The sequence below is a fragment of the Bubalus bubalis genome, chromosome 4 (assembly GCF_019923935.1).
Source record: "Bubalus bubalis isolate 160015118507 breed Murrah chromosome 4, NDDB_SH_1, whole genome shotgun sequence".
In the NCBI taxonomy this organism is placed as follows: Eukaryota; Metazoa; Chordata; class Mammalia; order Artiodactyla; family Bovidae; genus Bubalus; species Bubalus bubalis.
This window is the reverse complement of record NC_059160.1, coordinates 164,574,499-164,598,783: the sequence shown is the minus strand read 5'-3', so window position 1 is coordinate 164,598,783 and position 24,285 is coordinate 164,574,499. Positions and strand designations below refer to the sequence as shown.

General features: G+C 42.9%; 1 long non-coding RNA gene across 1 annotated transcript in view; it reads left to right on the top strand.

Moving 5' to 3' along the window:
* The first annotated feature begins 14,356 nt into the window (after positions 1–14,356).
* Positions 14,357–24,285, top strand: part of LOC123333133 — a 28,907-nt gene continuing 18,978 nt past the window's right edge. Inside the window, exons 1-3 of the long non-coding RNA XR_006550275.2 lie at positions 14,357–14,467; positions 20,171–20,286; positions 21,713–21,762. This is a non-coding gene — a long non-coding RNA (uncharacterized LOC123333133). The remainder of the gene's footprint in view (positions 14,468–20,170; positions 20,287–21,712; positions 21,763–24,285) is intronic.

Here is a 24,285-nt window from a genome sequence, read left to right as displayed (position 1 = left end):
TCCCCATCATTTCTAGTTATGTGGCTTTTGTCACATTATTTAACCTCTCCATGGCCTAGTCTCTTTATCTGTAAAACAGGATAACAGGATAATAATTATACCTACCTGATGTGTTTGTTAAAAGAGTCATACAAAATGTGGAGACCAATACTTGGCTTATAGTAATTGGTATGTACCATTAATGTGAAAGGTAAGACACAGAAACTCTTGGAAGAACACATATAGAAGAATATCTTTATGACTTCCAGGATTTGGAAAGGTTTCTCAACGAAATACAAAACACACACACCAGAACTAGAAAGGGTAATAAATCCAACCACATTAAAATCAAGAACTTATGTTCATCAAAAGTACCATGCAAAAAGTGAATAGACAAGCCACGAACAGCAATGATAATCTCAATAGCTATAACCACGAAGGATTTATATTTAGTGCATATATATAAATCTGCAAACCAAAAGAACCCAATAGAACATCTGAAGATATATTTTGTAGAAGAAGAAATATCAAAAGTCATCCAGCATATGGAAAATGCTAAAACCTCATTAACTATTAGGGAAATGCAAATTAAAACTGCAACATAAAATTTTAAATCCCACAACTAGGCAAAATTGAAAGTATGACATACCAGCTGTTGGTAAAATAGGAAGCCATGCATTGCTGGTGGAGGTATAATATAATCATTTTGGAAAAAAAAATATGGCATAACCTATTAAAACTGAATATGTGATTACCTAATCATCTGGTAATTTGTCTTCTGAGTATAAACCTTATGACTTGCTTGATATTAATTTTCCAGTCATATTTTTCTAATTAATAAAATAAAATATTCAAAACCTTTGTGCATCAGTTCAGTTCAGTTCAGTTGCTCAGTCGTGTCCGACTCTTTGCCACCCCATGAATCGCAGCACGCCAGGCCTCCCTGTCCATCACCAACTCCCGGAGTTCACCCAGACTCACGTCCATCGAGTCAGTGATGCCATCCAGCCATCTCATCCTCTGTCGTCCCCTTCTCCTCCTGCCCCCAACCCCTCCCAGCATCAGAGTCTTTTCCAGTGAGTCAACTCTTCGTATCAGGTGGCCAAAGTACTGGAGTTTCAGCTTGAGCATCATTCCTTCCAAAGAAATCCCAGGGCTGATCTCCTTCAGAATGGACTGGTTGGATCTCCTTGCAGTCCAAGGGACTCTCAAGAGTCTTCTCCAACACCACAGTTCAAAAGCATCGATTCTTCAGCACTCAGCTTTCTTCACAGTCCAACTCTCACATCCACACATGACCACTGGAATATGTATACAAATACATGTGTATATACATATATGTTTATATACACATATATTTGTCTCATGTATATATTCATGATACATATATTCATGTTGCTCTATCTCTCTCTCAGTCATCTACCTACCTATTTATCTATCTGACTAGCCAAATACTAATACCATTTTTTAAGAACCTAGTTTTAGGTTCTTAAAAAGTTTGAAGAAACATTAATACTTGTAACTTATCTTTTTCTTTGAAAACTTTTTGGTTTTATGCAAATTTTCTCATTTATTACCAGATAGATGAGCAAAATATTCTCTTACACAGCTTTAGCATCCCCTGTGTTTGGCATAAAATCTTGTTTTTCATTTTTAGTTTGGGGAATCTTTTCTCATTTTGTTATTAATTGATTTGTTCAATAAATATGCATTGAATGGTTAGCATGTGGGATCACTATAGACGTTGAGAAGTGTCTTCTGTTTATAGCAAGGTTTGCCTGATATTTAATGATATATTATTTGACACATAAAGGATTATGACAGTCACATGTTTATTCTGGATTATCTATTTCATGATCGTGCTGTGGTTTTCATGTAATTTTCATGCCTTTTTAAGCTTTAGACTCCACTGGCTTTGTTGTGTTACTGAGGACCCCTGTTGTGTCTTCTGCTCACTCATATCTGATCCACCTCCTCCCTGTCTCTGAGCTGCTTTGCTGAGGAAGTCCTCATCTCTGCAGCCTAGAGTACTTTTACCGCAACTGAATGTCTCTCATTTACATACTCTAATATCTCAATACTTGTTCTTACTCCCATCTTCTCATTTTCTATTTTTTGTTTTTTCAAATGGTTATTTTTTTTCCTATATTCACTAAATGGCCTATGCTATTTTTGAATTTTCTTTCTCTTGGTCACTGAAAAGGTGTGCCATCTCTTTTTATTTCTTTGCGAGGCAACATTTAGGACTAGAGGGCTACAGTGTATGTGGGAGGGGCTGTGCAGTTTCCCACAAGGAGCTCACCTTTTACAGGCTGGTGGACAAGGAGGCAGCCACAGGCTGCTGCTGGCCCACACTGAGACGCTGAGGCGCCAAGAACCTGCCACCTAACCGTCCTGCCATGAACTTTCAGCCAACCCCGTCCAACTCAGTAATTGCCTAAGTGGTCTTCCTAATCAGGAGAGAGGTTTCCATTTGATTCCCACATTTCCAGAGCATGGAGTGTGTCTGAATCAGGGCTACGGTGACTGGTGCCCCGTGATGAGGGTGCTTCGGCCTAGGGAGATAGCTGTGCTTACGGAGCTCTCTGCAAGCGTCACCCCAGCCTTGGCTGGTAAGCCCATGATGCTGGACCATGACTTCTGCGTGCTAAGGCCCGTTCCTCACACCTTCACATGCCCCTCTGTCCCCACGCCTGCCTGGCATAGCACTGTCCTAGCTCGATGGGTGCAGAAGACTTAGGGTGCTGCTCTCCTCTGTACAGACCACAGCGCTTCCAGGAGCAAAGGCAGTGAATCCGACTGCAGGACTCTTCTCCCATCTGGATACGTGGGCCCATGGCAAGAGGGCTTCCCACCTGGGTAGAGGCTAGGGGGCCAGGGACATGTGGACTAAGCCTCAAGAGTGGTGGAGAGCTGGTGCTTCAGGCTGAACATCTTGGGTGTGAGCTGAGGTGCCTGAGTAGGAAGGAACCTGGGAAATTCAGGGAGTAGGGCTGGTATGTGGAGCTGGGCAAGGGGCTACCTGAGAAGGCCTTGAGCACTCTGCTGGTTGGAAATGCGCTGGTAAGGACCCTGATTAGAGGTGGGATCTGTTATGAAGGCATCATTATAATCCAAGAGGAAAAATGTTGGAATGAATTGAGGCAGGAAAAGTGGGTAAGGAGAAAGGGGGAGGGCTGAAGAAATCTGAAAGTGACAAACCAGGAAGGGTCTAGAAGCTGACTGGAGGGTGGGCTGAGAGAGGAAATGCCAAGGAAATGCCCATGAAGTTTGGGGAGATGGCGATGCCATTTAAGTAGGGAGGAAGCACAAGGGGGACCAGGGCAGGAGGGGCTGCAAGGGCAGAGCCTGGATTCTGGGGACCGCCCCACTGAAACTAGAAGTTGGGAGAGGGTGATTGCACAGAAGAAGAGGGTGAGGCAGCTGCACGCTGCCCCACTGGCACTGGGATCTCTCCCCTCTGAGCAGTTCTGCCACTGATGTGGGACATGATGTGAGAGCAGGGCAAGTGGTCCAGAGCTGTCAGGGACCTGCCTTTCTGGGAACTGGCTGTGCTGATGGCTGCCGAGGGGAGGAGGCACCAGAGGCTGCTTCCAGGAGACGCTGCTGAGGAAAACAAAAAGGAATGAATGGGTGAAAGAAAAAAAAAAGAAAGAACTGAAGGAATGAATGGAGGAGGAGGGGAAGGACGGGAAGAAGGGATTGTTTCTCAAGTTCTTGGCACAGTTCTAACCATGCTGCACATACTCTCTTCTTGTGATAATCCTACTTTGTCACCCTCATCTTAAAGATGAGGAAACAGAGGTGTCTCAAGGATAAGCCGTGATGGAGCCAGAAGTCAAATCCTGGCAACTGGGTTCAGACTTCTCATTCTATTGCCTGGTATGGATGAATGACTGAATGAAAGGTGGGGATGGGATTAAGATGTACAGCGTAAGTAACTTACTGACTACACATTTAGTGATAAGGAAATTGTAATCTGAATGGTCTACAGGGGATTCGTCTATGCTGCTATAAGTCAGACAGTGGCTACTGTTGGCAGTGTTGGGGCTGGGAGGGCATTTGGGCAGAGCTTCTCTGGTGCCAGTCATTCCATTTCTTGAGTTCAGTGCTGACTCCTCAGGCCTGACACACAGGGAAGCCTAGATTATTTAAATTTGAAGTCTTACCAACAGGCATGGCATCTTTGGGCAGTTTGGATTATGACTGATAGAATTAGTAGAATAACAGAATGCGTCACTGAGCTAATAGATGCAGTGTGTCTGAAATGTGAGCGTAATTTTAGACTCAGGCATGGAACTGTTGCCATGACTGAGGGAATCTGTTTGAACTTTCCAAGCTCCATGGGGCTGGAGACACTTGAATGCTAAGACAAGGCAGGTTGCTGCTTCATTTCTCTTGGACACAACTGCCAAGAGCCAGTCTCCCTGTCCAGCTGGCCTTGGGCAGGTTGGGATGGGAGTTTCATCCATGCACAAGAACTTCTGGACACGATGGCTTGGCTTCATTCGGTCTTTGGCATTTTTATAAGCCTCTGTCTTCTTGCCTTGCTTTGAGTAAGTTCAGTTCAAACTCTGTGAGTTGCTTTTGGCTCCGGCCAAATTCTGCTGTTTAGAGATTTGTTTCTTTTTGATGCTGTGTGAGTCAACAGTCACTGCAGGCACCGAGGAAGGACATGTGGTGAGGACAATGGAAAGCAGACCCGTGCCTGCCAAATAAGGAGGTAGAAAGACTCACCCTTTGAGTTATATAAGTGGCTCAGTTCAGGGTGCACAACGCCAAGAGAATGCGCCCTGGCCCAGTGGTGGGATTCCTCGTGAGCAAGCGCCTCTCTTTGTATCTGGGTTCAATAAAGATAATTCACTTCATCCAACGTAATCTTCAAGTATTCTATGGATTCTTTCCCAAGATCTTTCACCTACTTTTAAAATGCAACCAAGTCTGGATTTGGTGCTGGGCTGGAAGAAATGATGAAAAATTAGCAATTTGGGGATCCTTTTTAGTTCTAGAACACTCGTGAAATTCCAACAAAAGGTGACACGAAGCCCCACCTCTTATAATATCTGCCCCACTAGGTAGATAGCTGTTTGCATTCTTGAGATTTGAAAGGCTGAATTGTGTCTGCAAAAAGAAGAGGCAGTTCTCCAGTTGGTCACTCAAGCTTGTAGTCATCAATGAAAAATTAGAGTGAGATCCCCTTTGACACCAGAAAAAAGGACAGAAACATGTATTCTGACTTCTTGACATTTGGCTGATAGTTATAGTGGAGCAAGTAAGAATACCAGGACATGACCTATTCTCATAAGATAGACGACACAGTTTCACAATTAATATAGCACCTGAAAAACACAACAAAAATTTCCAGCTTGGTGAGGTGGAAACAACAGAATTTTCTTTTGTAGCATCCTTAATTATTTTAAATTACATACTTATATATGTGTCTATTAGCTGATTTTTTTCCTCCAGATAACTGTAGTTCCCTGACAATGAGGCCTTTTCTGCCCCCCCGCCATTTCTATTTCCCAGCCCTAATACAGAGCCCGAAAGATTGTAGTTTTATAATTAGTATGTTGTTGTTGTTCATTTGCTAAGTCACGTCTGACTCTTTGCAATCCATGGACTGTAGCTCGCCAGGCTCCCCTGTCCTTCACTATCTCCCGGGGTTTGCTCAAATTCATGTCCATTGAGTCGGTGATGCCATCCAACCATCTCATCCTCTGCCACCTCCTTTTCCTCCTGCCTTCAATCTTTCTTTCCCAGCATCAGGGGCTTTTCCAATGAGTCAGCTCTTCACATCAGGTGGTCAAATTATTGGAGTTTCAGGTTCAGCATCAGTCCTTCCGATGAATCAGGGTTGATTTCCTTTAGGATTGACTAGTTTGATCTTTTTGCAGTCCAAGGGACTCTCAAAAGTCTTCTCCAGCACCAGAATTAGAAAGCACCAATTTTTCGGTGTCCGGCCATCTTTATGATCCAGTTTTCATATCTGTTCATGACTACTGGAAAAACCATAGCTTTGACTAGACTGATCTTTGTTGGCACAGTAATGTCTCTGCTTTTTAATATGCTCTCTAGGTTTGTCATAGCTTTCTTTTCAAGGAACAAGCATCTTTTAATTTCATGGCTGCAGTCAGCATCTGCAGTGATTTTGGAGCCCAAGAAAATAAAAATCTGTCACTGCTTCCACTTTTCCCCCTTCTATTTGCCATGAAGTGACAAAAACTCCTGTCCTCTCAAGCTTACATTTAATAGGGATGAGACAGACTTAGAAGAAAAGGGAGGAAGACTAATAGTGAACAGTGAGGCAGGGAATATTATGGATCATGCATATGTTTTGGAAGGATGTGGAAAAGCACTGGTGGAATTTGTGCCGAGTGGAGGGAAGGCTTCACTGAGGAGTGTCATTTGTGGAAGGTTATCCGGGAGGCATAGATTTATGAGGGAAAAGCATTCTAGTCGCAGAAAATCACAAGTGCAAAGGGGATGCAACAGAGGCACATCCCAAGTTCAAAGACCAGAGCACAAGTCCATGTACTAAGAGGAGAGGGAGCAAGGGGCGGCGGAGAGTGGTAGAAGATGAGGTCAGAAACGTTGGTCATGAGTCTTGCAGAAACCAGGTCATAGACTGGTGACCTTTTGATACCATTTTATTCTGAATAAAATGAGGAACCATGGGAACATAGGAGTAACTTGATCTGACTTGAGTTTTTATAGGACTCCTCTGGCTGATATGCTGAAAATTCATTAAAAGGCAGAAAGTGTGGAAGCAGATAGACCAGTCAGAGGTTGTTATGATGGTCCCGAAGTAGAAGGTGGGGCCTTGGGCCCAAAGGTTGAGACATGCTAGGATTCTGGATATATTTTGACATAAAGCCAATAGGTTTTCTGAGTGACCAGATGTGGAATGAGAGAAACAGAGAAATCAGGATGGCTCCAAGACTTTTGATTTAAGCATCTGCAAATATGGAAATGGGAAACCTTTGTGATAGTAGGGGAGTTATATTGGGTTCTAGCTATTCCTGATGTTCAAGCTGGTTTTAGAAAAGGCAGGGGAACCAGAGATCAAATTGCCAACATCCGCTGGATCATCAAAAAAGCAAGAGAGTTCCAGAAAAACATCTATTTCTGCTTTATTGACTATGCCAAAGCCTTTGACTGTGTGGATCACAATCAACTGTGGAAAATTCTTCAAGAGATGGGAATACCAGACCACCTGACCTGCCTCTTGAGAAACCTGTATGCAGATCAGGAAGCAACAGTTAGAACTGGACATGGAACAACAGACTGGTTCCAAATGGGAAAAGGAGTACGTCAAGGCTGTATATTGTCACCCTGCTTATTTAACTTGTATGCAGAGTACACCATGAGAAACGCTGGACCGGAAGAAACACAAGCTGGAATCAAGATTGCTGGGAGAAACATCAATAACCTCAGATATGCAGATGACACCACCCTTATGGCAGAAAGTGAAGAGGAACTCAAAAGCCTCTTGATGAAAGTGAAAGGTGAGAGTGAAAAAATTGGCTTAAAGCTCAACATTCAGAAAACGAAGATCATGGCATCCGGTCCCATCACTTCATGGGAAATAGATGGGGAAACAGTGGAAACAGTGTCAGACTTTATGTTTCTGGGCTCCAAAATCACTGCAGATGGTGACTGCAGCCATGAAATTAAAAGACACTTACTCCTTGGAAGGAAAGTTACGACCAACCTAGATAGCATATTCAAAAGCAGAGACATTACTTTGCCAACAAAGATCCATCTAGTCAAGGCTATGGTTTTTCCAGTGGTCATGTATGGATGTGAGAGTTGGACTGTGAAGAAGGCTGAGCACCGAAGAATTGATGTTTTTGAACTGTGGTGTTGGAGAAGACTCTTGAGAGTCCCTTGGACTGCAAGGAGATCCAACCAGTCCATTCTGAAAGAGATCAGCACTGGGATTTCTTTGGAAGGAATGATGCTAAAGCTGAAACTCTAGTACTTTGGCCACCTCATGTGAAGAGTTGACTCATTGGAAAAGACTCTGATGCTGGGAGGGATTGGGGGCAGGAGGAGAAGAGGATGAGATGGTTGGATGGCATCACTGACTCGATGGACATGAGTCTGGGTGAACTCCGGGAGTTGGTGATGGACAGGGAGGCCTGGTGTGCTGCGATTCATGGGGTCACAAAGAGTCAGACATGACTGAGTGACTGAACTGAACTGAACTGATGCTATGCTAAGCTTTAAATTTACCAGATATTGCCACATTTCTCTCAACATGGTTGTCTCAATTACAGTTCCACTAGCAAGATATGAGCATTCTTATTTCTCTACTTTCTTCACAGGATTGATAGGCTAATGGATGTTAAGGGATATTGTGTAGTTGTTCCAAGTTGTGTTTCCCTGATTGCCAGTACAGTTGAACCCAATTCATACTATATTGACCTTTTGAGTTTCCTGTCCTTTGAACTGTCTATTCATATCCTTTGTTCAATTTTCTGTTAGATTACCCCTTTTTTCACTGTGGAATTCCTTTATACACTTAGTATATTGCTTGTTATACCTCTTGCATATATCTTCTCTCAATCTTGGGCTGATTTTAAATGTTAGTTATGATATCTTAGGTTGTGGAGATTTGTGAACTTAATGTAGTCACATTCCTTTATCTTTGCCATTAGGTTCATGATTTTTGCATCCAGCTGAAAAATTTCTCACTTTCCCTGATGTCATAGAGATATGTGCATATATTTTCTTCCAGAAGTTTTTAGTTTTGTCTTTTAATTTATTTAATAAACACTTTATTGTGCACGATGTTGTTCTAAGTCCTTTCTGAAAGATCACCTCATTTAATCTTCAGGATAACCTTATGAAAATGAAAAGTGAGTTAGTTTCTCAGTCGTGTCTGACTCTTTGAGACCCCATGGACTAGGGCCCACCAGGCTCCTCTGTCCATGGAATTCTCCAGGCAAGAACACTGGAGTGGGTTGCCATTTCCTTCTCCAATGCATGAAAGTGAAAAGTGAAAGTGAAGTCGCTCAGTCATGTCTGGCTCTTCTCGACCCCATGGACAGCAGCCTACCAGGCTCCTCTGTCCATGGGATTTTCCAGGCAAGAGTACTGGAGTGGGTAGCCATTCTCTTCTCTAAGGGATCTTCCCAACCCAGCGATTGAACCCAGGTGTCCTGCATTGCAGGGAGATTCTTTGCTGCCTGAGCCACCATGGAAGCCCATCTATAACCTTAAGAGTTAGGTAGTATTATTCACATTTGACAGATGAGGAAGCTGGTGGGTAAGGAAGTTAAACAACTTGCTGAATATCACAATTCTAGTAAGTTGTGGAATCTTTAGTTAATCTGAAATTAATTGATATAAAATTGGATAGTTTTGCCTTTATCCATATGGTAACTAGTTATCACAGCATCATTTATTAAATAGCCTATCCTTTCCCAATTGATTTATAATTCCTTCTCTGTCACATTTCAAGTTCTCATAAATGTGAAGGTCTATTTCTGAGCTCTCTGTTTTGTTAAGTTAGTCCATAGGTTAATGCCACACTACTTTAAAACTAGAGTTTTAAAAAAGTCATAGCTGCTATTGTATGTCAGATTTTTTCCTTAGTCTTTTTATTCTGACTTCAAAATTGTTTTGGCTATTTTGTACCTTTACTCTTCCAAGTGACCTTTATAAGATTACTCCAGTAAGTTCCATGAAAATGCTGTTTGGAACTGTGATGGGAATCTCATTGCATATGTGATTTGAGTAGAAATTGACATCTATACAATACTAAGTGTTTACAAACATAACTTTGATGTCCAATCTGGTTTTTCAAGTCTTCTTATGTATCTTTCAAAAAAGTTTAAAAATTTTCTCCATAATGGTTTTGTGTCTCTTCTGTTGGATTCTTTTTTAAAACCAGATGTCATATGGTCTCTTGTTACTATGAATGAAATCCTCTTTCTTAAAATACATTTTGTAGTTAATTGTCCATGGTGAATTTAGTTTTTTTTGCATGTTGGTCTTAGACACAACAACTTCCTTCTTATGGGCCTTCTGTGGGACTTTGTTTCGCATTATGCCATGGTCTTGTCTTCTGTGGATCCACTGCACTTGCCGCCTCCTCTGTCTGTAAGTCTCACTCCTGTGTTACCACATCTGGCCCATAAGCCGCTTACCTTCCCTTGCCTCTTGGACCCAGAATTTATTTTGCTCTTAGCAAAATAAGTAAGAAGTATTTCCCAGCCTGCCCAGTATGGTCACTTTCATTAGCATTGGGGAATTTACACAGAGGCTTGAAGAAAGTGATATGTGTTAGTACAAATTAGACAGATAAATCCATTGCCACCTAAACCAAACACAACTACAACAAAATAAAACAAAGTAACATGACTTATTTAAACAACAGACCAATGAGTAACAGTGGTCTCAGGAAATATTTCAGGATGGATTTTTAGAAATGATAGCTTGTAAGCCACAGTCAGATAAAGCAGGAATCATCAATTGCTTTTGTGGGTTTCATATGACCATTGATATTGAGTTATTTTAAATGAATAATTTTCTTTATTTGACAGGATTACCGACCTGGGAGAGTTGGATTTTGTTTGAATGTTAGGGTTTCAAGCCATCAACAAGGACCCTTCGCGTTTCTGTTCACTGCTTCAGTTAACCGTTTCATTTACTGTCTCGACAGCCAACATTTAACACACGCTCGACACTGACTACCACTCGTTTAATGGTGAGCGGAAAGATGGGTTTGTAGGCGTCTGATGGACAAATGTATTCAAAGGACTGATATCTTTTGGAATTGGAAATTGTCCAGAGGTGTTTCGGTGAGACAGTTGATGGCTGCCTGACTTAATGTGGGATTGATATAAAGTGGCCCAAAATAGAAAATATGTTGGTCACAATCCAGGACTGAACAAGAATGTCTGTGAGTCTGGCATGTGAAAGAGATTAATTGCATCTCATCCAAACATATAGAGGAAAGAACCACCCACTTCTTAGGCCAGACATAATGTGATTAAGTTGCTTTGTAAAGTCATGTATTCATGGTGGCTGTTCAGGATGAGGCAGAAGCATTGCTTGGTAGGTAACTTTGGGTAACATCTAATGTCCCTTTTGCCATCAAATTCCCTTTATTAAGAGATTATTCCAAAGAGACTCAGATGATAGGCCCTCACCCGCTTCCCGCCCTGTTTCACGGGCACTTAAAATGCTGTCATTCCTGATGCCTGATACATTATCACCTCCACCCAACATGCTCAGTGAAGGAGTTTTCATTTCACGTGTACTAAACAAATGCAGAAGACCCAGGTTCAATTCCTGGGTCAGGAAGATCCCTGGAGGAAGAAATGGCAACCCACTCCAGTATTCTTGGTTGGAGAATCCCATGCACAGAGGAGACTGGCAGGCTACAGTTCATGGGGTCACAAGAGTCGGACACAACTTAGCAACGAAACCACCACCTAACAAATGTATTCATTCCATACAAAAAGATGGAATTGGCAGTCTTGGCTGCCAGGACCAGTGATCCTGGGTGAGGTGATCCTCAGGTCCTCAATGTGTAAGCAAGGGATAGTAATAACTATACAAGGTGTCATTGGAAGGCTACAGTGAGGCTTCATATACAAGCCAGTGATAATGATTATAAAGTGAGATGCCAGAAATGATTTCATTGTTTCTTTTATTTGATACTTAATGATTTGTTCCAAATTTCAGAACTCCCATTAGCTACATAGATGTAAAAATGATCAAAAAAAGCTCTTACCTTATGATAGATATTTTCAAAGACAAGACTGATGTCTCCTAAGTAGTTTGTGTGGCCAGAAGGGGAAGAGATCCAGTGGGTCTAGAACGTCCCCCACATGCACATGTCAAATAGCTGTGGAAAGGGAAATGCTGACCTGCATTTGTGGCCTGGGGTCCTGGAGAGCCGGCTGCCGGTGCTGGGTGGCAGGTTTGCTCACAGCTTTCTGAAGTAGAGCACGTGTGGCGCAGTTTTTCCCCCAAAGTCTCATCCTCCAGGGCAGGATGTCACAGGCGGTGCTGGTGGTAATATAGCCACCTGCCAGGAGAGGTAGGAGATATGGGTTTGGTCGCTGGATTGCAAAGATCCCCTGGAGTAGGAAATGGCAACCCACTTCAGTGTTCTTGCCTGGGAAACCCCATGGACAGAGGATCCTGGTGGACTACAGCCCTTGGGGTCACAAAAGGGTCAGCCACACTCATCTCATCACACATACACAAACACACACATATACAACACACACACCTCCTCATACACACACCACACACACACTACATCAAACACCACAATTCCCCCCACACCAAGCATACACACACCCCATCACACATGCACACGCACACACACATACACACACACACACGGTAAGACAGCTCAAGAAGGCAAAGTCAGTGTGAGAGATAATGAGGACCAAGGCTAAAGGTAGTGGAGCTGGAGGGGAGACCAGTAATAGTCACAGGTTATAATTACATTATGTGCATAACCACACTGAGTAATAGCTGCTCAAGGTCGCCGGTCCGGAAGTAAAAGAAAACAATGAGCATTGTGAGCCTATCAGTGAGAATTGTCCAGACAAGGAGCTGGCTGTTGTTCTTGGACTAGGAAGGGGGGCTATCTCCTCGGTGCTAAGAACACAGTGACTGACAGCTTCAGAGTGTGGCTTCAGTTCTGTACGTCGTCCTGGTGGGCAAAGCCTCCGTGCCTCAGATCTACCTACTTGGCTGGCAGGTTTGCCTACAGAGAAGAGGAGGCTGTTTCCAATGTTCCTGAGCTGAGGATGAGACAATAGAACTGGCCTGAAAATAACCTTAGAAGATGAAGCGTTCAGAGTTACAGCAGAGCATAGCCTCTTCCAAGTGGACAAAGGGAGACTCAAAGAATTGAAATGCATTGGCATGTACAGGAATAGGAGCTGAGGGAATGGCTGGGAAAAGGACAGCACGCAGAAGGGTCAAGATCAACCATAGCCATAGCTGATGATCACCCCATGGGCCACAGTGACTAAGAGGGCACATCCCTTCCTCCAGCTGCTAGCATGGGGCCTGGCACAGAATCTAGGATTGCTGAAGGCTGCTTTCGGGGTTGGGAGTTGGCATGGAGTTGGGAGATATGATGCTCACCTCTAATCCTCATGCCTTCTGCCTGGCCAGAATCTACTTCCCCATCCAACAAAGCCAGATAAAAAAAGTTTTTTTTCCTGTCTTCTGCAATCTCTTGGCTTTTCCCCCAGTTATCCTAAATGCCCTGCTGGATTCTCTCCAGTCTGCCAGGCCACACCCTCAAGTTCTCAGTGCCTGCTGAGTCAAGATTCAAACATCTGTTGACTCAGATCTCTCTGCTTTTTCCCTCGGCCCGTCACCTTTCTGAAGCAAAGAGCAACTGAGGGTGCGCTGGCGCCAGTCACCCAATGCTGACAGAAACTGTGGCCTCACCTACACTGACCGTCAGCCCTCCCTTTCATGTTCTTGGATCCCAAAGGTCTCTGAATATTTCAGCTAATGAGATACTGTCACAAGAAAATCTACCGGCATTTTCTCCTGCCTGAACGCCAAGCCGGGGCTCAGCATTTCTACTTCGAATGCTTGCATCCTCCCAGTGACCCTCCCTGCTGTAACCAGGAACATTGGCAGGCCCATAAAAGAACTGTTGATTTATAACACACCTCAGTCTTTTTTTTTTTTTTTTATTCTCCTTGGCAGTCTCTTTACAACCCCTCCTTGAAATAATTTTTCTTAGTGGTTTATAGTCTTTGTTTTAGGATTTTGTTTGTTTTTGCCATTTGTCTTCAGAGGAGAATTGGCAGGCAGGGCCCTATGTTTATTTCCTGATAGAGTATTCACAACCCGGGAGATATTCTTGTTCTTTTACTTTGGAAACGGAAGCTTCCAGGGCTCTGTTTTCCCCAGCAGTGGCAGGTCAGCTTGGTGTCCCAGTACTACAGTTTACCTGCAGAGGAGGCATAGCCTATTCCCCACATCATGTGCCAGTGAGGTGCTCAGGCCTGCACTTCACTGGAGTCCCCATCACTCTCTGTTACCCACTTAACATACTGACTAGACCCCAGGACAGTGGTTGAGTTGGCTCTTTTAGGGCCAAATGTCACCCATGAGAGAGATGGGACAGCCGAGGGCTTACCCATGAACCAGGGTCCCCCAGGTGAACTAAGCCTTCTTTTCCTCTTGGAACCTGGTCCTCTTGAACTGAGCATCCCTTGGAGAGGACACTCTGGGTGGGATTCTGGCTCCAGCTTCAAGAAGGGGCTCTTTCTGTAGAATCTCCCAGACAGTGTAAGGGAGGATCCTTTTTTTTTTTTTTTTTTTTTTTAAGAAAAATGTGCTCTCTTCCTGATGTGTTCCATACACATAGCTTTCTCTCCTGGGTATCCATCCTCCTAGACAGAGGTCCTCCCACAGTGCTGAGAAGAAACCTGTCATGAAGGATTAACCACGAGTCTGGAGTGTGCCCTGAGGAAGGCAGGGTAAGCAGGTGAGATTCTTATCCTCTGTTGGTAGAGGGTTGGAGGAGGAGTGGGAGCAGGAGGGGCAGATGAGCGCACTGATACTTGCTCCCCTGGCTTTACCCAGGGAAGCAGAGGTACTGGGTCAGCAGGTAGGGACGCCTAGGGTGTGTGTGGGAGCTCCCTGTTTGGGGCTCTGGTAAGCAACTGCCATGCAAGGCAGGCTCAGCCAGAGAAGGGTCTCTAGAGTCCTCATCCGACCTGGGGCTCCTGTTCGGAGTGGCTGCTGCATTGAGAGCCAGCGGCTCTGCCAGTGTGTTCATCGCGATAGGGAAGCAGTTAGTGCATGTCAGGGGCTTGTCCAGGGGAGACAGTGAGTAAGGCAGCATCGTGGGATGTTCTGTGGGTAGTGGGATCGGCGGAGAATGCAGGAGGAGACTGAGCTCACGAAGGACAGACTTCCACTCTAACTGCTACACAGGCATCTGGTTCCTAGCATGGGGCCGACAACAGTTTCAGACACTAGAGTAGTTCCTTGGCAGCTTAGCATAGACTCTGGAACTCATTACCTCCCCTCCACTGCTGTCAAACCATGTGACTCCTCCCCGCACACACCCAGAGACGGTCTAGAAGAGAAGCCAGGGAAAACAGTAGGAATGAGACAGATTGAACAGTTACCCTCAGAAGGCTGTGCATTGTTACCAGAGGGAGGCTGACTCTCTGGACTGAAAAAATCAGACATATTCTGCCTGATTGAATTGGGGTTTCACTTACAGGCCCTTCTATGCTTTTAGTACCGATTTATGTCCATATTCTTTAACATTCTGGGGGAACAGGAAAGGGCAAACTTGAAATGCCAGTTGTTAGAAACTTTCCGGAAGTTCCCTGGCTGATTCCTCTTTGGCACCCTGTCTCCCTAACAACACTGCCAGGAGGCGGAAACAGTCTCAGACATCACCTTCAGGGCGCCGGTGGAGCCAGCCATGCTTGTGGGCAGTGTCCTTGGGATATGCTTACTCACTTATTTTCTCCTTTGTGTGGTGGAAGCCTCCTGCTTCCTGCTTCCTGGGGCAGCACAGGAAGGCCAGCAGTGGCCCCGTCTCTCTTTCCCTCTCTGAAATTATCTGCGCACATCACAGATGTGAGAGCCAGAACCGCGGCTCATGGCCCCTGATCGGGCCTCACAGCCTAATGCCTTTCTTGGTCACTTCCTCTGCTCTGTGTGGCTGGAGTGAGGGGAGGTTTCCTTGGAGCAGGAAGAAGTGATAGGTGTTGGAGAGCAGGAGTCCCTCAGACCCAGGATCAGGCCTTCTTGTCCGGCATGGACAGCAGTTCCTCCTCAGGGTGTAGCACACACAAAGGATAGCTACCCGCCAAGCACCATTGTTTTTCCATTTGACTGGTGCCCTGGGCATACTTGCCTCTCCAAGCACGGGGGGGCTGACGGTGACTTAAGGCAGGATCTGTGTGTTACTGGTTATTAGACACCACCATTTCTGAAGCCAGGGTTTGCTTTCTACCCTTCACCTCGCCTGTGTGTGTGACTACCCAGCAGGGTAGAACTCAGCCCGAGAGCTGGAGTCCTCCAGGGCCAAGAGCGTCGTGCTTATGGCTGCGATGCCTGCTCCGAGGCCTGTCTCTGACTCCTAGCTTGTTACTTACGGCAGATCACTTATGCTGACTCAGTTTTCCTCATCTTAATGTTACAGGTAAGGAGACTGAATAGCTAGACTAACTAGACACTTCGACGCTGACTGTATTATATTCACGTACATGTTGGGAATCATACATTTATGATGCCAAAAGAAAGATATCCTGAATTTATTGAGCAAATTAAAGAGAAAATGAAGTTTCCTGGGGGTACACTTTAAACTACCTGGATTTGAGTACTGTGCATGACAAATACTAGGAAGCTGGATAAAATCAATATGCAGTTAAAAGCTTCCAGTTTTGTGCCTCTTAACCAAAAACTTTGGCCACCTCATGTGAAGAGTTGACTCATTGGAAAAGACTTTGATGCTGGGAGGGATTGGGGGCAGGAGGAGAAGGGGACCACAGAGGATGAGATGGCTAGATGACTCTATGGATGTGAGTCTCAGTTAGCTCCGGGAGTTGGTGATGGACAGGGAGGCCTGGCGTGCTACGGTTCATGGGGTCGCAAACAGTCGGACACGACTGAGCAACTGAACTGAACTGAACCAAAAATACTTTTTTATTTTATATTGTGTATCTATTATTTATCCAAATGTTATTTATATAGTTTTAAAAGTACACAAGGAAAAGATAAAAAAATAGCTTTGTTGTTGTTCAGTCACTAAGTTGTGTCTGACTCTTTGCAAGCCCATGAGCTGCAGCACGCCTGGCTTCCCTGTCCTTCACTATCTCTCTGAATCTCCTCAAATTCATGTCCATTGAGTCAGTGATGCTATCCAATCATCTCATCTTCTGTCATCCCCTTCTCCTCTTGCCCTCATTTTTTCCCAGCATCAGGATCTTTTCCAATGAGTCAGATCTTTGTATCAGATGGCCAAAGTACTGGAGCTTCAGCTTCAGCACCAATCCTTCCAATGAATATTCAGGACTGATTTCCTTTAGGATTGATGGGTTTGATCTCCTTACAGTCTAAGAGACTTTCAAGAGTCTTCTCCAACACCACAGTTCAAAAGTATCAATTCTCCAGTGCTCAGCCTTCTTTATGGTCCACCTCTCACATCCATACAAGACTACTGGAAAAACCATAGCTTTGATTATAGGGACCTTTGTTGGCAAAGTGATGTCTCTGCTTTTTAAAACACTGTCTAGGTTTGATATAGTTATTTTTCCAAAGAGCAAGCATCTTTTAATTTTGTGGCTGCACTAACCATCTGCATTGATTTTGGAGCCCAAGTAAATGAAATCTGACACTGTTTCCACATTTTCCTCATATATTTGCCATGAAGTGATAGGATCAGATGCCATGATCTTCGTTTTTTGAATGTTGAATTTAAGTCAGCTTTTTTCACTCTCCTCTTTCTCCTTCATCAGGAGGCTCTTTAGTTTCTCTTAGTTCCTCACTTTCTGCCATTACAGTGGTATCATCTACATATCTGAGGTTGTTGATATTTCCCCCAGCAATCTTGATTCCACCTTGTGATTCATCCAGTCCAACATTTCACATGATGTACTCTGCACATAAGTTAAAAATAGCTGCTGCTACTGCTAAGTCGCTTCAGTCGTGTCCGACTCTGTGTGACCCCACAGACGGCAGCCCACCAGGCTCCCCCGTCCCTGGGATTCTCCAGGCAAGAACACTGGAGTGGGTGCCGTTTCCTTCTCCTTATTGAAAGCTGATCTCTGTGCTAGAACAGGAAGCATTAAAAGACAGAGAGTAGAAGTGCTCCTGATGCTGACGGCAGACGAGGAGCTGGGGCATCCGGCAGAGGTGCAGGACAGTGCACAGAGTTAGGCGTGTTCCTCTGCAGGGTTGAGTGAAGAAGCATCTGACAGGGCTGTGGAGGGGGAAGCGGATGAGGAATGTCTTACCCTCGGCTGAAGTATGGGGGTGCTCACCAAGTCTGAGGAAGGTACAAAAACAATGAGGTAAATCCCAAACTAATCTGCATGGCTGGAGAAGGCGATGGCACCCCACTCCAGTCCTCTTGCCTGGAAAATCCCATGGACGGAGGAGCCTGGTAGGCTGCAGTCCATGGGGTCGCGAAGAGTCGGACACAACTGAGCGACTTCACTTTCACTTTTCACTTTCATGCATTGGAGAAGGAAATGGCAACCCACTCCAGTGTTCTTGCCTGGAGAATCCCAGGGATGGGGGAGCCTGGTGGGCTGCCGTCCATGGGGTCGCACAGAGTCGGACACGACTGAAGCGACTTAGCAGCAGCAGCAGCAGCAATCTGCATGGAAAACAGTCAGTGCAAAGCCAGGCTGTTACCCCAAGGGACGGCAGTCTTAAAGCAGTCTGGTTTTAAATCATTTCCAAGTCCAATGACAGTATAGTTAAGGGAATTTCAACAGGTAATGGACCAGGAGTAACATAGAAGCCAGCAAAGGCAAGCCGCACATCACAACTTTACTCGGTCCCTGCTGTTTGGGAGACAAGCACACTGAGGGAGAAGGAGCAGAGCGCCTTAGCTAGGACCCTTGGTTCGCATAAACCAGAGGGGGCTCTATACGGAGAGAGGCGGTGCTGGCGAGGGAGACGGGCCGCATGAGTCCAATTGCTTTTTGCTGTGATAGTCGAACCTGATGGCTTTTCAGCAGGGGAGATGCATGATCAGGTTTCTGCTTTAGAGAGAAGGGGAAGGGCTCAAAATTCTGGAATTATGATATCAGAGCTGGAAGAGGTATCAGCCTGCATTAAATTGTAGCCCTCTCCTTGTGTAATCAGCAACTTGCCAACATCATCATATCCTTTATTTAAAAACCAAGCCAAAACAAAGCGAAACAATACAACCACAAAATCCTTCCTGTTACTCGACTCTGGGCCACCATCCTCTTTCTAATAGACACGTGTTAACTATTGGCACCTTGGTTTCTCAGTTCTGACTTTACAGCAGGCCTGAGTTCTTACCCATTAACGATGCCTTCTAGAATGGTACTCTCGTGTCCCATTTGTTTCTTTGTGTTGGTACAAAGAAAATGAGTTAAAATAAGTCGGCAGAAAGCTTGTGTCATGGTTTTAGGCACTAAGTGTACAGGGACCCAGTCTCTGTCTTTCAACACTCATTCTAATGCATTAAGCAGAGAGTCATTTAGATTTTAAGTGTTAGAATAACAGAAGTGCCTATTGATTCATGAATGCATGCATCCATGTATCATTTATTGAAGTCCTGGGACTAAGCTTGTTTATATCACTGAGCTTATATTCTAATGGGGGAAAGATAGACCATATCTGGGTTAACAGAGAAGAATCATCGCAGGCAATGATACATACACACTGCTGTATTTAAATCTATATGCTATATTTAAAATGGATAACAAACAAGGACCTACTGTGTAGCATAGGGAATTCTGCTCAATATTATGTAACAACCACATTGGGAAAAGAATTTGAAAAAGTGTAGATACATGTATGTGTATATCTGAATCACTTTGTTCTACACCTGAAACTAGTGTGACATTGTTAGTCAACTCTGCTCCAGTATAAAACAAAAGTTGTAATGAAGAAATAGGTGAAGAGGTTGGGAGAAGATTGAGGGGTGGGGCAGGAAGAGAGCTGTATTTCATGTAGAGTGATTAGGGAAATTCTCTCAAAGGACAGGAGGGATAAACTCGTAACTGAAGAAGATAAGGGTGCAGCCAGATAAACAGCTGGGGCAAAAGCTTCTACGTAGAGAGGGCTGGACAGATAAAGGCCTGAGGCATGAAAGATCTTGCAGTGTTCAGGGAACAAAAGGAGGGGAATATGGCTGGAGCTCTGTGACTGGGAATTGGGAGTGTCCAGAGAGCCTGTCTCAGAACTGCAGTCCAGAGAGAGGGCTGTACCTGGGTGACAGAGCCCTTCACAGAGCAGGTGGCATGGGAAGGTCTTGAGGGATTGAAAGCTACATGAAGGTCAAGTGGGTTTATAGTGATGTGGGAAGATCAGGTTGGAGGCAAGAAAGGATAATAATAAAGATAATGTATAATACGAATGTTTATTCATCTCTGATTATGTTTCAGACACAGTGCTGTGTGCCTGATCCCATTCAAGCCTTGTAATCTCTTTATTGAGTCCTTTGATTTTCCTTATTTTACAGAGAGTAAAGGAGGTCATCGTCAGGTTTGAGACCTGTTGACATTGAGATCATAGGAGGTGTATAGGTGGAGATATAGAGAAGAATTGGAATCACACCTTGCTCATATCAGGAACTCTGTAAGTAAGTGTTGGACGAAATCAGGGTGAGATCAGTGGTAGTACTGAACTTGAGAGGGTAGATAAGTGTCTATTTTACAACTTCCTGGGCACTGGGATGAGGTTGCTGAAATGCTGATTAAAATCTGCTTTACTCCCCAGTAAAGATTTTATATAACCACCATGGTGACTGAGTGTCTGTTCTCATTATTGAGTCTCTGAATCCCATACTTGTATTTAGGCAGAGGTTTTGTGCATTTATGCATAGAGCCCACCTTCCACAGAAGATGTGATACGGCTCCTTTGAGCTATGCTGTGGCCATGTGGCCCAGACTTTGACAGCCAGATACACCGGCTTGCGCTTTGAAACGGAAGCTGGGCCACACAGCATCAATTTTGGAAGTGTCATTAGAGAGACTGAAAGTAGTGACCCAAGGCTGCAGGGACAGAGGCTCCAGGAAGAGTCCAAAACCAGGGTCTGGGTTCTGAGCTACACAGCTGAGCCCAGTAGTTTCTCTGTGGTCCATTCAAGCTCTGTAATTTTTGCTTAATTTTGTTTATATTTGATTTCTTAAAGAACTGCCTAGTTGGTAATCACACTTGCTGTACGGGGTTGAACACAGTGCTCCCTATAGTGCTCCCTTATAAGTATGTAGCCTCCACTGTATCTGTGTTTACAAACCCTTTCTTTCTTTTTTTTCACGTTCATGAAGGGATATTATTTTATTAAATGAATCTTAATGATATCTATCAAGTGTATCTTTTTTCATTTCCTTGCTTTTTTATTGAAATGTTGACATATGACATTATATTACTTTCAGATGTACACCATAATGATTCAATATATATCAAATATAATTTTATATAAAAATTAAGAATGAAAGAATATATAAATTTTGTAAAACTTATATATGAATGTGTGACATTTTTCTCTGAGTGGTTGAATTAAAAATCTCTTTTATACATGCCTAGAACATTCACATTTTGTGTAACGAGTCCATGTTTCCTTTGTACGCAGAAAAAAACACAAAGTGCTATTTGAAAATTGAACTGTGATCTCATAGCAATACAAAGACCCTAAGCTTCTGAACATTATATTTAGGCAAATATTTGATGTAAATATAATAAGTATCATATACCCATCAGGCATCTTTAATAATTTCTCCAATGGAAAAAAGATCTTTAACGATGCCAGCTTCCATACTATTTTGTAGAAAAATGACATTTATTTTATATAACCTAAGAAAAATTTCTAAGAAAGCTTTTGCATGTGTTGTAAACATTGATCAAACATTTCTCAAATTTGTCAGTGTTATTGATAGTTTATGGGTGATTGCTCAGTTAGAAGTGAAAAAAATACTTTTTTCTCCTTCAAAGCCAGAAAATAATTTTGTGGTCCTTTATTATAATATGAGATGGTGTATATGATATAACATGTCTTTTTCAGGTTATTATTATGGAATTCCTTCTATTGGAGCAATAAGAATCCATACTCAGGTATGGCTGTGATCTCTTTTCTTCTTGACCTGACTTAGGTCTGTTTCATGTTTAATTGTCAAGAATAACCAGCTCTTCAATTTACTTATCTATTAAGTAATCTTCCCCTTTATTTTTTAAATTTCTGAGTGTACTATTAATATTCTTTCATATGTATTTGGCTTATTTCATTTTGCTATATCCTTTTGTTGGATACTTAATTCATTTATTTTACTTTTTTTCTTCTAAAAAGTAGTTAATTCTGTAAATTTTCCCTCTGTTACCTTGACTAAATCCCATATGTTTATGCACAGAATATCCTAATTGTGGTTTAGTTACAATTTTGGTTTCATGTTTGGCTTCAGATTTGTTTGAATGTCCGGATACTTAGAGTTGTTGGCTCCTCTTTGTTTATTACTGATCCCGTCAGATTCCCTGGTGGCTCAGATGGTAAAGCATCTGTTCACAATGCAGGAGACCCAGGTTCGATCCCTGGGTTGGGAAGATCCACGGAAGAAGGAAATGGCAACCCACACCAGTACTCTTGCCTAGAATTCCATGGGTGGAGGAGCCTGCTGGGCTACAGTCCATGGGGTCGCAAAAAGTCAGACACGACTGAGCGACTTTGCTTTTAGCTTCCGTGGTGGCTCTGATGGTAAAGGGTCTGCCTGCAATGCGGGAGACCCGGGTTCAACCCCTGGGTCGGGAAGATCCACTGGAGAAGGAAATGGCAACCCACTCCAGTACCCTTGCCTGGAAAATTCCATGGACTGAGGAGCCCGGAAGGCTACAGTGCAAGAGGTCGCAAAGATTTGGACACGACTGAGCGACTTCACTTTGTTTATTAATTTCTGGTTTTATTACATTGTGCTTAGAGAAAGTAGTCTGAAGGGTTTCAATTTAGAAAAAATGTATTTTTTGTCACCTAGAACATGCTCAATTTCTGTCAGTGTTCCAAAGATATATAATGAGTCCATTATATTATGTGTTAGGGTATAGTAACACACATATACACACTGTCATATATATATGTCATATTTATATATTTGGTCTGATGGTGGGCTGTAGTAGCTGAGTTCTGGATTCATTTCAGTGCAAATTCATTGAGGTAGACATGTCCATTGCCTTCTCAACTCTGCCCCAAATACCTAACAGGATCTGACTCATATAGGAATTAAGCGTATTTGTTGAATGAATTAAAATTTTTATATCCTTAGTTTTACTTCTATATGAAGCATTATTTTCAGAATTGTACTAAATTATTTTATTTTGATCATGCAGTTTTGTTAAATTTATCTTTATTTAAAATATATTTTAGTAAGGTATTCTTGAAGTTTTTGAGTTTTTTTGAAGGTTTGTGATGTTATATATTGGGGTTTATTTTTAAAATACTGAATGCTTCTTATGTTCTAGGTACTGTGCTAAGTAAGCACTAGAAATACAATGGCAAATTAAAAAAAAAAAACCCTGTTTCCTGCATTTCATGATTCATACATGTATATTTATGGAAACAAATAATGATGAAGTAAATAAGTAAATGTTAGTTTGAAAGAATTGTGATTGGTGCTATAAAGGAAACCAATGGACAACTGTTAAAGATATCGAGCTGGTACTGTCAGAAAGTCCAGCCTGCGGTGGGTATATTGAATGGAGGCCAAAAGACAAGGCAAACCAGCCCCTTGAAAAGCTGGGCATGGCGGCGGTCCTCCAGGCAGAGAGAACAGTATCTTCTGTTAGTATGAAATTGCTTCTCTCTCATTTAATCTTTGGCTTGAGTTCTATATTACAATATTGATGCTTCAGTTTTCTTTTTGTTGGTACTTACATGATACACATATTTATTCATGAAGTCATACAAACCATGCAATTAGGTATCAGTATTTTTGTATCATTTGTTGTTGGTCTTATAAATAAAACATTAATCTTGAGTTCTCCCTACTGCCCTCACCCCATTGGGAAATTTTTGTTGTTGTACAGGAATTTAATCCACATGTAATAATTTCTGATAGACTTTGTCTCATTCCTGACATTTTAATAGATATTTTATGTATATCCTTTAGTTTGCACCATTGCTTGGTCTTTCTGCTGGGTTTTGTTAACATGTTGGGCATTATTTATTTCTCATCCTTGAACAGCAGTGTTAGAGAACAGCCTTGTTTTTGTGTTAATCCACATGATTACTTTTTAATTTCTCTGAGGATGCCAACTGAAATCATTCCTCCTCCAGCTTTATTCAGATATAATTAACAAAGAGAAACTGTATATATTAAAGGTGTACAATATGTTTTGATATATGTATACATTGTGAAGTGACTACCACAATCAAGTTAAAATAACATACCTCTCACTTCACATATTAATAGTTAACCTTTTTTTTTTTTTTGGTGAGAACAATTAAGATCTAGTCACATCAGATTTCTAGAATATAAATCAGTATTACCAACTGTAGTCACCACACTGTACATTAGATTCCTGGAACTTGTCCATCCTGTTCATTATGAAATCTTGTATCCTTTGATCAACATTTCTGAGTTCTGTATTGCT